The sequence below is a fragment of the Sciurus carolinensis genome, chromosome 4 (genome assembly GCF_902686445.1).
Source record: "Sciurus carolinensis chromosome 4, mSciCar1.2, whole genome shotgun sequence".
Lineage (NCBI taxonomy): Eukaryota > Metazoa > Chordata > Mammalia > Rodentia > Sciuridae > Sciurus > Sciurus carolinensis.
The window spans coordinates 84,160,645-84,170,633 of NC_062216.1; positions in this window are offsets into that span (position 1 = coordinate 84,160,645).

The following is a 9,989-nucleotide window of genomic DNA, read 5'->3' on the forward strand; positions in this document are numbered from 1 at the left end:
AAACATGCATGGGTATGCCACACGTGAAACGTTTTCAGGATAAGTTGATCCATGAACGATGACTTACAAATGTTGAGACTGGCGCAGTGCTTCCTAGGACTCTGCCCTTCACATCTGCTAGACTTGGATCATGCACAACCTCAATCCTTTCTTCCACTTCAGTTGGATTTCCTAAATGTTTTGTTAACATCTATCCAATTCCATTTTAAAACATACTCAAGAGAAAGGTCATTTTTAATATTATATAACAGATAGAATGCTTCCTTGCTGTTTTTAGTTTCTCATATTTTGTTTTTGCATGGAATAAATGTGGACATGTGTGCAGATATACTAATATTTCACTTTTAACTGCTGAGAATGAAACCAGAGATTATTTTTCACTAAAATAAAAGTCGAACTGATCACCAAATGAAAATTTCTAAAATTTAATAATGCTGTTGTATTATAAAATAAATATTTTTATGTAGCATGGCTGCTATTTCCTTAAAAAGTACACTCTAATTGTAAGAATTAAATTTTAGTTAGTATATAATTTTGATGTTATCTTTCATACTTACTGCTTTCTACTTCATAGTACATTTCAATATATTATCTGTGCATTTGTTTTTCTATGACCTTCCAATAATGTGAGTTATAAGCAAAAATGTTAATGTTTGCTTTTAGATAAAGGTATCATTTAGAAATTTATTTGTGGAAGAAAATTTGATAAAATGAGAGATGAAACCTTTGTTTGCTATTTCATGAGTTTAGAATAATTTAATTCAAACTCTATTGGATGGAATCCACTCACTAATTCTACCTTATGGTTGAGTAATCATCATTTTGCTGTCTCTCAATATATGGAAGACACAGGAAAGTGCCTTATTGTTTTCAGACCTTACATTCATCAGTTGATGATAACACTGCAGGCAAAGCAGACAAATGTCTTGGTCCCTAAAATATTCTTCTGAGTTCCTTCCTTAGCAGGTTTTTATGCCATATATATTCCCAAATCTCTAAAAGAGATTAAAAGGATACCACAAAAAGTAAATTGTAACAGATGGAAAACAATAAACACTAAAACAGAAAGCAAGATCACTCAAAAACCTTGAAAACTTTCTTGTAATATTTAGGAATAAGCTTTGATATGATCTTTATTTTTAACAACACTAGACCAACTACCTGAGGTCTATAATTCTCTTATCAGGTTTACCACCAGCAGGAGACACAGGGACAACTCAAAGAAACCAAGAAAACTTCCTTAAAGCCCGTGTGGTGTCCTGAGAGTGCTGGAAAGGAGAAAAACAAAGCGTGTGTGGGCATGTGGTAGTCAGATCTGACTCAGGGCTGGCTGAATGGTCTGCTGGTGACAGGGGTCATGACCTTGTATGACATGTTATTCAACTGACCTGTTCCTATATTTTATTTTTATCGTATGTTGTCTAAAATGACTGTTGCTTTAGAAAAATCATTTGAAATTGGTTACTTACATAGTTTTTGCAAGGTTTACATGAACTTAGATAAGAAATATAACATGTAAAGTAAATTCCTGCTACCCATAATAAAATAGGGGTATTTGGTTAGCTGTTACTACACCATATTATTTTCTCTGATTTCAAAGAAGCAAAATTAATTAGCAAAGGGCTTTATTGAATCTTAAAATATTATTTTATGTATTACCGAGAAGGAAAAAAATCCTGCTTGTTAATCACATCAATTATTAATACACATTCTAATATAAAAGATGCTAGAATCTGAAAAATGTATCCTTTAGTTTTCCTGAAATAAGCTAGTATAATAACATAGTCCTGATATAAAAGGCCTTTTGGTCATCTCTAATGCATTAAAGTCAGCATTATCACCCCCCCAAATTATTCCGAAATTAATTTTTAAAAGATACACACATGTACAAATAAAAGTAAAATTGCATATTGTCTTAGTCATATTTCTTATCTCAAATTATAAGCTATATTTTTCTTACTGCCATTGGATAACTGAACATTACAAACACAAACACACATACACATTCTCAAACCCTTTTATACACATATATACAATAAGAATACATATGGGCAAATATATGTATGCATACATCATCACAGATTTTTGTCATAAGTTTTAAGTGATGAACCAAGAATTGGAAGTTATTTTAATAAACCTCTACTGATAAATGCATTGTAGAAATGAGAATAGAAAGTTACTGATACACATAACGATTAGGAGTTTTGAATATCTACTCAAAATAATCTTAGTTTTTTTTCCCTTACAATATATCCTTCTTTTGTATTTTCCTCCTCTGTTTTCAACACTCTTTCCCCTTGTAGTAATCTCAAATAGGGTCAATTTGTTCTTATTTCTATCAATATTATATTTCTAGTCCTGTCAATGAAGAAACATTTTAAGGCCAGAAGTGTAATATTTAAAAAGTTAAAAATAAATAAAATCACATAGAGTGTTGCTGTACAATTTGAGCATTAAAATATCAACCAGTGGTTGAGGAAACATGTACTGATACAATCAAATGGTTACTACCTAACCCTTTCCCTAATCTTTTAAGGGCTGAAGAAATGCATATATAGAAAAAGTTATTAAGAAAAAATAGGTAGGATAGATGGGATTTTAAAGCATTTGTAAGGAGCTAAACTGCAGTGAATTGTGTATTATAGGAAATGTTTGGAGAGCCCTCCGCATTATTTAAAGATACCATAAAGCATTTTCTTTCTAAAAACTCATTTTTCAATATATTAGTCATAAAATTGAAGGAATAATTAAGAGGATTGGTCTAGTTGGTTTTCAATTCCTTTTTAAATGCATGTGTATTACAGGCTGTCCTGCTAAGAAATTTTTAAAGGAATCCAAGGACAGAATCAAAAACAGAATGTTTGATGCATAAAGAAAACTGGTCTGCGGGGGTTCTCTCTGCCATGTCCCGTGTGGATGAGAAAAGGGTTAACTGCCGGAGGATGATGTTGACGGTTTTTCTATCTATTACTCTAAGAACTTATCTACTCAATAAACACACAAGAGCTAATACTCTTCTTAAATGAAAGGGGGCTTGGCGGGTCTGGCCGTACCAGCTCTGGCCTCTAACAACAAGAAGTTGCCTAACTCTCTTTTATTTATAATACACAGGTAAAGGGGGCCAGGACCAGGAGGAGCTTCTTCTGTGATGGACAGGATAGGGTGGAGTTAGGGTAGCCATTCTCTTAGGGAGAGTATTCCAGAAGGAGACAGGGAACCACTCCCACGCAGCGCCACATGCTTCCCGGCAGTTCCTAGAATCCAGGCATCTGTATCCCATGGCTCAACCTAGTCTGATTCTGCTAAATAAGGATGGCTTTCCACAGTGGCCTTTCCTCTCCTCAGTCCTGGTTTTACTTCTTCTGACCTTTTGCCCAGTTTTTCTGCTTCCCTTTTCCTCCCCTTGTGCAGACCCAGGCTCTCTGCTTTGGTATGCTGCCATGTCCATGATGTCTGGTGGCATCTCATGTTCCTCACCTTTTTCCTGTAAATGTCTTACTCTGTGTCCTAGATCCTGTGTTTTTAAAACCTTTGGTAAATGACTGGAGCCTTTTAGTATGATAGTTCAAGATAACAGGGCATGCCAATCAATTAATATGTTACTCTTAGCACAGTTTTTTACTTTGATAGGGAATCTTTAAGAAAACGTGCTTCATGTCAAAAAAATCAGTCGCCATTGCCCTATGTACATGTATGATTATACGAATGGTATGAGTCTACATTGTGTACAACCATAGAAACGAAATTGTGTACCCCATTTGTGTACAATGAATCAAAATGCAGTCTGCAAAAAATTAAAATCTAAATAAAAATAATTTTAAAAAGAAAAAAAAAATCAGTACTTAATACTAAGCATTTCAGAAACAAAGACAAACTACTTGTTGGTCATTTGTCCTGAAGGTGATTCAGAGTATTTCTCAATGTGTGGATATGTTTCCTCATTCTTGCTTCTACCTCAAGCTCTACTCTATCGTTCCCAATTGTATTCTGGACAGTTATCTTGATTGTTTGGGCACTTCGAATTCAACATATCTCCAAATAATCTCATACTCTTGCTCTCATAATCTTTTATTAACTTTTGTGGGAGGTTTATTTCTTAATAGCACCATTGGCTGCTTCATCAACTTTGTTCTATTCTCATTTTCCTCTCCTCTAACTCCTACCAACTCTCAGCTCAGTCTTGTTGATTATCAGAAATATCTCTTGAATCTGGCTGTTTGATCTGCTCCCACAGGCACTGAGTTTAGTTTCAACAAATAATTTGCCTTAATAAATTATTGCAGTTGTCTTCTAAATTTTGCCATTAACAGGTTTTTTTTCTTACTGTGTGTCATGATCTCATCCTTTAATCTGTCATTACAAATACTTTTTTATAAATACATATCCAATATATATCTTCCTTGTTTGAAAATTAGGCTTTTCAGTGCTTTTATTAGGAACTCTAATCATTCAAGCATGAAGATAAAAAAAATGAAACAATAAGAAGAAACTTCCATCTAGTATTAAGTTTTCTTTGCAGCATAACTTTCGGCAAATAGCTCATCTAATCCTTTTTTCAACTTTATGGAATGCTGGCCATTCTCCAAATGTTCTTCTTTTTATTCTAGCCTTCGTACATGCCTAGACTATCCCATTTATTGAAAATTTCATTCTCATCTTGTAAGATTTATTTCCAATGTCATTTCCTCAGCAAAGGCTTTTCTGACTCTAACAGGCAGTTGACACCCTAACTTGAACATTAATCTCATTGTGTCTTGCTATCAGAGTGTGTTCTACCACAGCCAAGTCCCACCCACCCCTACAGACACTAAGCTTACCCTTCTAAACCACAAGGACACCACCAGGTGTATTTAACTCTCACTTCAGGTGTCAGAGTTATGAAATCTTGAATCTTTGAAACACTGAGGGTATCCAAGCAACACTGGCTACCTGGGGCTTGGTTCACTCAAGTTGTAGAATGTGATAAGGAACAAGATAAACAGCATGTCCTTTTCCTGGAGAAATAGTGAGTGACATACAAGATATTGTTGATGAAAGCCTTTACTTGTAGCCATGACAGGTGCAGCTAAGATCCTGAGTTACCATTGGATTTGTCTGGAGAGCAGTCAAATAAGAATGATATTCACCAGGACTTGGTGATCAATAAGATGTGAGGTAATGAAAAGAACAAAATCTAGGGCGATTCCTGTGTTTGGGGTTTACTAAGTATAGGTTACTAATAAGAAAAAAAGGAGTGAAGAAAGAATGGGTTGAATATCTGGAGTTAGCTATTTTCAGTGTATCGAAGTCTATATTTCCTTCAGATAATTTGGCAGATTAAATGGAAAGTGTCATCTTAAACTCTACATCAGATGTTGGTAATTTTAAAAAATATAAAGAACCAGACAAATATTTTCAGCTTTTAGGGGCATGTGTTCTTTACTGTGACTGTTCAACTCTACTTTGTAATATGAATACAACCATAGACGGATGAATTGGTATGGCTGTTTTCTAATAAAAGTTTAATTAGAGAAACAAGTGGCAAGTCAGATTCAACCTATGCACCATAGCTAGATCCTTGATCCTGATGATTGATGATCTAGGAGTATGAATGTCATGATAGTACTTAAGACTACTTACACACACACACACACACACACACACACACACACACAGAGGGAGGAGATCAATGTGCCATTGGATTAGGAAGAGTAGACTACATGGAGAAAGCTAGACAAAATGGTCAGAGATTCTTGAGAGTTGTCATGGAAATAAGGAAATGTAAATTTTCCACAAGATTGATTGTGTTAAATGTAATAGAAAAGTTTAGTAAGTATGGACAAAAATAAATAGAAAGATCACTGATTAGGTTTTGCAATGAGGCAGTTATTAGTGACCTCAGAGTGAGAAATTTCAATAGAATATGAGGCAGATGTCATTATGCAATGGATTGAAGGTCAATGTAAATATAAATGTGAAAGCAACAACTGCTAATTACTCCATTAAGAAGTTTGGCTCAAGTAAAAGACTGGTAGGCAGCTCAGTTCAAGGAGGACATTTATATTTGTACAAATTTGCATTTTCTTTGACTTTCTTACAGACTGAAGAAGGCAATGAGATATTAATAATTATATATTTTTGCTATGAAAAACTTTAAATTTTGTGACTAATGTTTATTTTACCTGGCAAGCTGGCAAATTGAGTATTTTGGAATTTTAAGAATATAGGTGAAGAATTCCATGTCAAAGCCTGTTCACTGCCTTGTCTTCACTTCTCTTTCAGTTGCCCTGACTCAGTGGGCCTTTCCCTTTCTTAAGACTTTCCTTTTCTATTCTCCAGAACTGACTTGGCTTCTTCCTTCCTTGACATATTCTTTATGATCTACTTATCCTCTATTTGATCTGATTTCATTTTTCTATGTATTTTTAAAATTATGTTAATAAGGAGCCATGAAGGTATCCTACCTATAATGCCATCATCTTTAATTTTGGTTCTTGAAAAAAAGAGCTATACTTACCTAAGGAGTTAGGCCATATGCAGAGAATCAATATAAGTGTAAATTTATAAGTGCAATAATTGTAAAAAACAGCATTAAAATATTGTGAAGAAAGACTCAAAATATTGAAATAATCAGGAAGAAAATGATTATAAGTTTAATCTTCAAAATATAGTTCTGAAATGAGTACTTCCACCATTCTGCCTTGTTCAAATATGAATTGAGGTTCAGAGAATATGTACACAGGGAATGGTAGTACCAACATTTATCCTGTCTTGGTTTGTTGTCTGTGGACACAATAGGATGACTGAGACTGGATAATTGACAAAGAAAAGAGATTTTGTTGGCTCATAGTTCTGAAATCTGGAAGTTCAGTAATGGTTATCAGTATCTGCTCAACTTCTGGTGAGTGTCTCATGGTAGGAAGGCAAATGGGCATATATTTGCAAGAAGAGACAAAGAGGGCAGATACTACATAACAACCCACCCTTGGAAATAACTACTAATCCATTCTTGTAAGAAAGACATTAATCTGTTTTTTAGGTCCACTTCCCAACACCGCTATATTAGCAAACAAATTCAACACGAGTTCTGACAGGGATATACTACATCTAAACCATAGAAGCCCATTAATCAAAATACTTTTACATAGAAAATATTATAATCTATATTATATTTATAAATACACATACATAAGTATAGTAAGCCCTTCATATCTATGGGTCCTACATACATAGATTTAAGCAACTGTAGTTGGAAAGTATTAGTTCTGTGCTGAACATGTATGGAAGTTATTTTTTGTCATCATTCCATAAGCAATGAAGTTTAACAACTGTTTACATAATACTAATATTACACTAGGTATTGTAAGCAATCTAGAGATGATTTAAAGTATATGGAAGACTGTGCATACATTATTCACAAATATTACAACATTTTATGTAAAAGACTTGAGTATGCACAAATATTGGTACAATTGGTACCTTTGGAGGGATCCTGAAACCAGTCTCCCAACCCAGTGAGGAGAAATAATGGTGTGTGTGTATGTGTGTGTGTGTGTGTGCACGACAGAGAGAGAGAGAGAGAGAGATTCAGAGAGAGAGAGTGAGAGCACTACTTAGGAGAGTTTTTTGAAGTAAGTATTATTATCTCATGTTATGAAGCAGATACCTAGGTCAAATAATGCTGAAAAGTCTTGAATGAATTTAATTAAAATGTATTTCTAGCTTATTGATGTCTTCAAACTCCTTTTTCTTTTTCTTTTTCCTCCTTTTTTTTTTTTTTTGTACCAGGGATTAAAACTAAGGGAACTCAACCACTAAGCCCATCCCCAACCCTTTTCAAAAAATTTTTATTATGAGCCAGGGGGTTTTCACTATGTTGCTTAGGATCTTTCTAAGTTGCTGAGGCTGGCTTTGAACCTGTGATCCTCCTGCCCCAGCCTACCAAACTACTGGGATTATAGGCATACACCACTTTGCCTGGCTCAAATCCCTTTTTCTGAACTTAATCACTCATCATTTGAAAAAATATTTGACTATTACTTAAAGCAATGGTTTAATAATATTTAATGGACAGAAGAAAGAGAACCAAAACATGTAATTGCTTAAGGTAAAAATCTGAGAAAATGACTAGAAGTGGGGAGTATTGACCACAGTGTTCCAATGACTGGGAGCTAATAGTAAAAGAATGTGGATAATCATAGGAGCTAAATTTATTATTTGCTTCTAATTTGGTAAGGTGTTGAACCAACATTCACATTAGTGAAGAAAATTGTAATGAACCTTTATTGAATGTGTAATTCTGTGCCAGGCCCTATTATAAGTGTTTATATATATTAACTTTTTAAATATCAGAATAGATTGAGGAGGAAGTTACATCATTATTCCCATTACAGAAAGGAAGAAATTGAAGCCCAGAGAAGTAGTCATTGGCTCAAGGCAACATCTAGAGCATAGTGGAGCCAGGACTTGAATCAGGAAGATGGTCCCAGACCTCTAAGATGGTCTGGTGAAGTGCTAACCTGCAAGCAATGGGGATCAATTCCCAATGGAATCTTAATTCATTTGAGATAAAGAATCAAAAGTGACTTTAGATTCCTTTTATATTAACAGATAATATTCTTATAGTAGTATAGGTCCAGGCTATTCACCTATTTGGTCTAAGTTTTCCAGACTCTATCCATAAGGGCCTTGTTTGTACTTCTTACCACATTACTAAACTAGCAAGAAGTTTCAAGATTTCTGCATCACACCGAATTAGAATTCTTGTTAGAAAGTACACATAATGCTCCAGGACAATGTCATCCCAGTGGGAATGTTCTGCTTCTCAAACTTCAAAATGAATTGATTTCATTTCAAAATAACAGAGAAAGTAGGAAAAAGGAACCTCACTGCAATTCCCACTCTAACTAGTTTTCACACACCACTTCAATTCATCCAATTTCCATAGATGGTTTAATTTTATTTAGTTCTTTAAATTGTTCACTTATAGTCCAGAGAATTGGGAATATGTTTAAAGAAAAATCTAACCAGCAGCTGTTAGGGTTGAGAAATGACCAAGTATCAAGATGATTCAGGTAAGAGGTCCATCAGAAGTGTGTGGGTGGTAGGGGCCTGTTATGGTTTGGATATGGACTATCCCCCAAAGGTTTATATGTTGAAAGCATGGTCCCCAATACAGCAAGGTTCAGAGGTGGGCTTTTAGGCAATGGCTGAATCATGAGGGCCCTGACTTTATCAGTGGATTAATATTGATAGATGAATGGAATACAGTGAGACAGGACTCTACTTGAACTGCAGAAGTAGGCCATTAGGGGTATGCCCAGGGAGGGTTTATCTTCTCCCTGCCTCACTCCTCTCTCTACTTCTGACTCCCATGAGCTGAGCTGCTTTCCTCCACCATAGCCTTCCACCATGATGTTTCTGCCTGGTATCAGGCAAACATGAAGTGAATCTTCTGAAACTCTGAGCCAAAATGATTCTTTCCTCTTCTAAGTTGTTCTTGTCATGTATTTTGGTCTTGATGACAAAAAGCTGACTAACAGAGACCATTTGTCTATGGGCTGTAGGGTATATCTGCTGGTCTCCATCTTGTTGCCTCTTGTTCCAGGAAGCAAATAAAGCAGTGATGCCATTTAATATCTCTTCCAAGTATGTTGTCTAGCCTATCCACCAGTATACATATAAACATAGATTATAAAATGTTTTTTGAGATTTCCTTCAGCTTACAACCTCAGTGTTACAATTGATTAACTAACCCAGTGATTTTTTAGAAGTGATAACTTTGTCAAAAACACATCTAAATTACTCATCTAATGATACTCATGTCCTAATTGTTTAGAATACTGCCTTTTCAGAATATTTTTCTTTCCACCATCAAAGAAATATTTGTTGCATAAAACCAAGCATTTTAACTCATAACATTATAGGAAGAGACTTAATTAACAAAAAAATCAAAATAACATATAATTAACATTAAGCAATCAGGCAGTCAGTGATACTGAGAGTTCCTG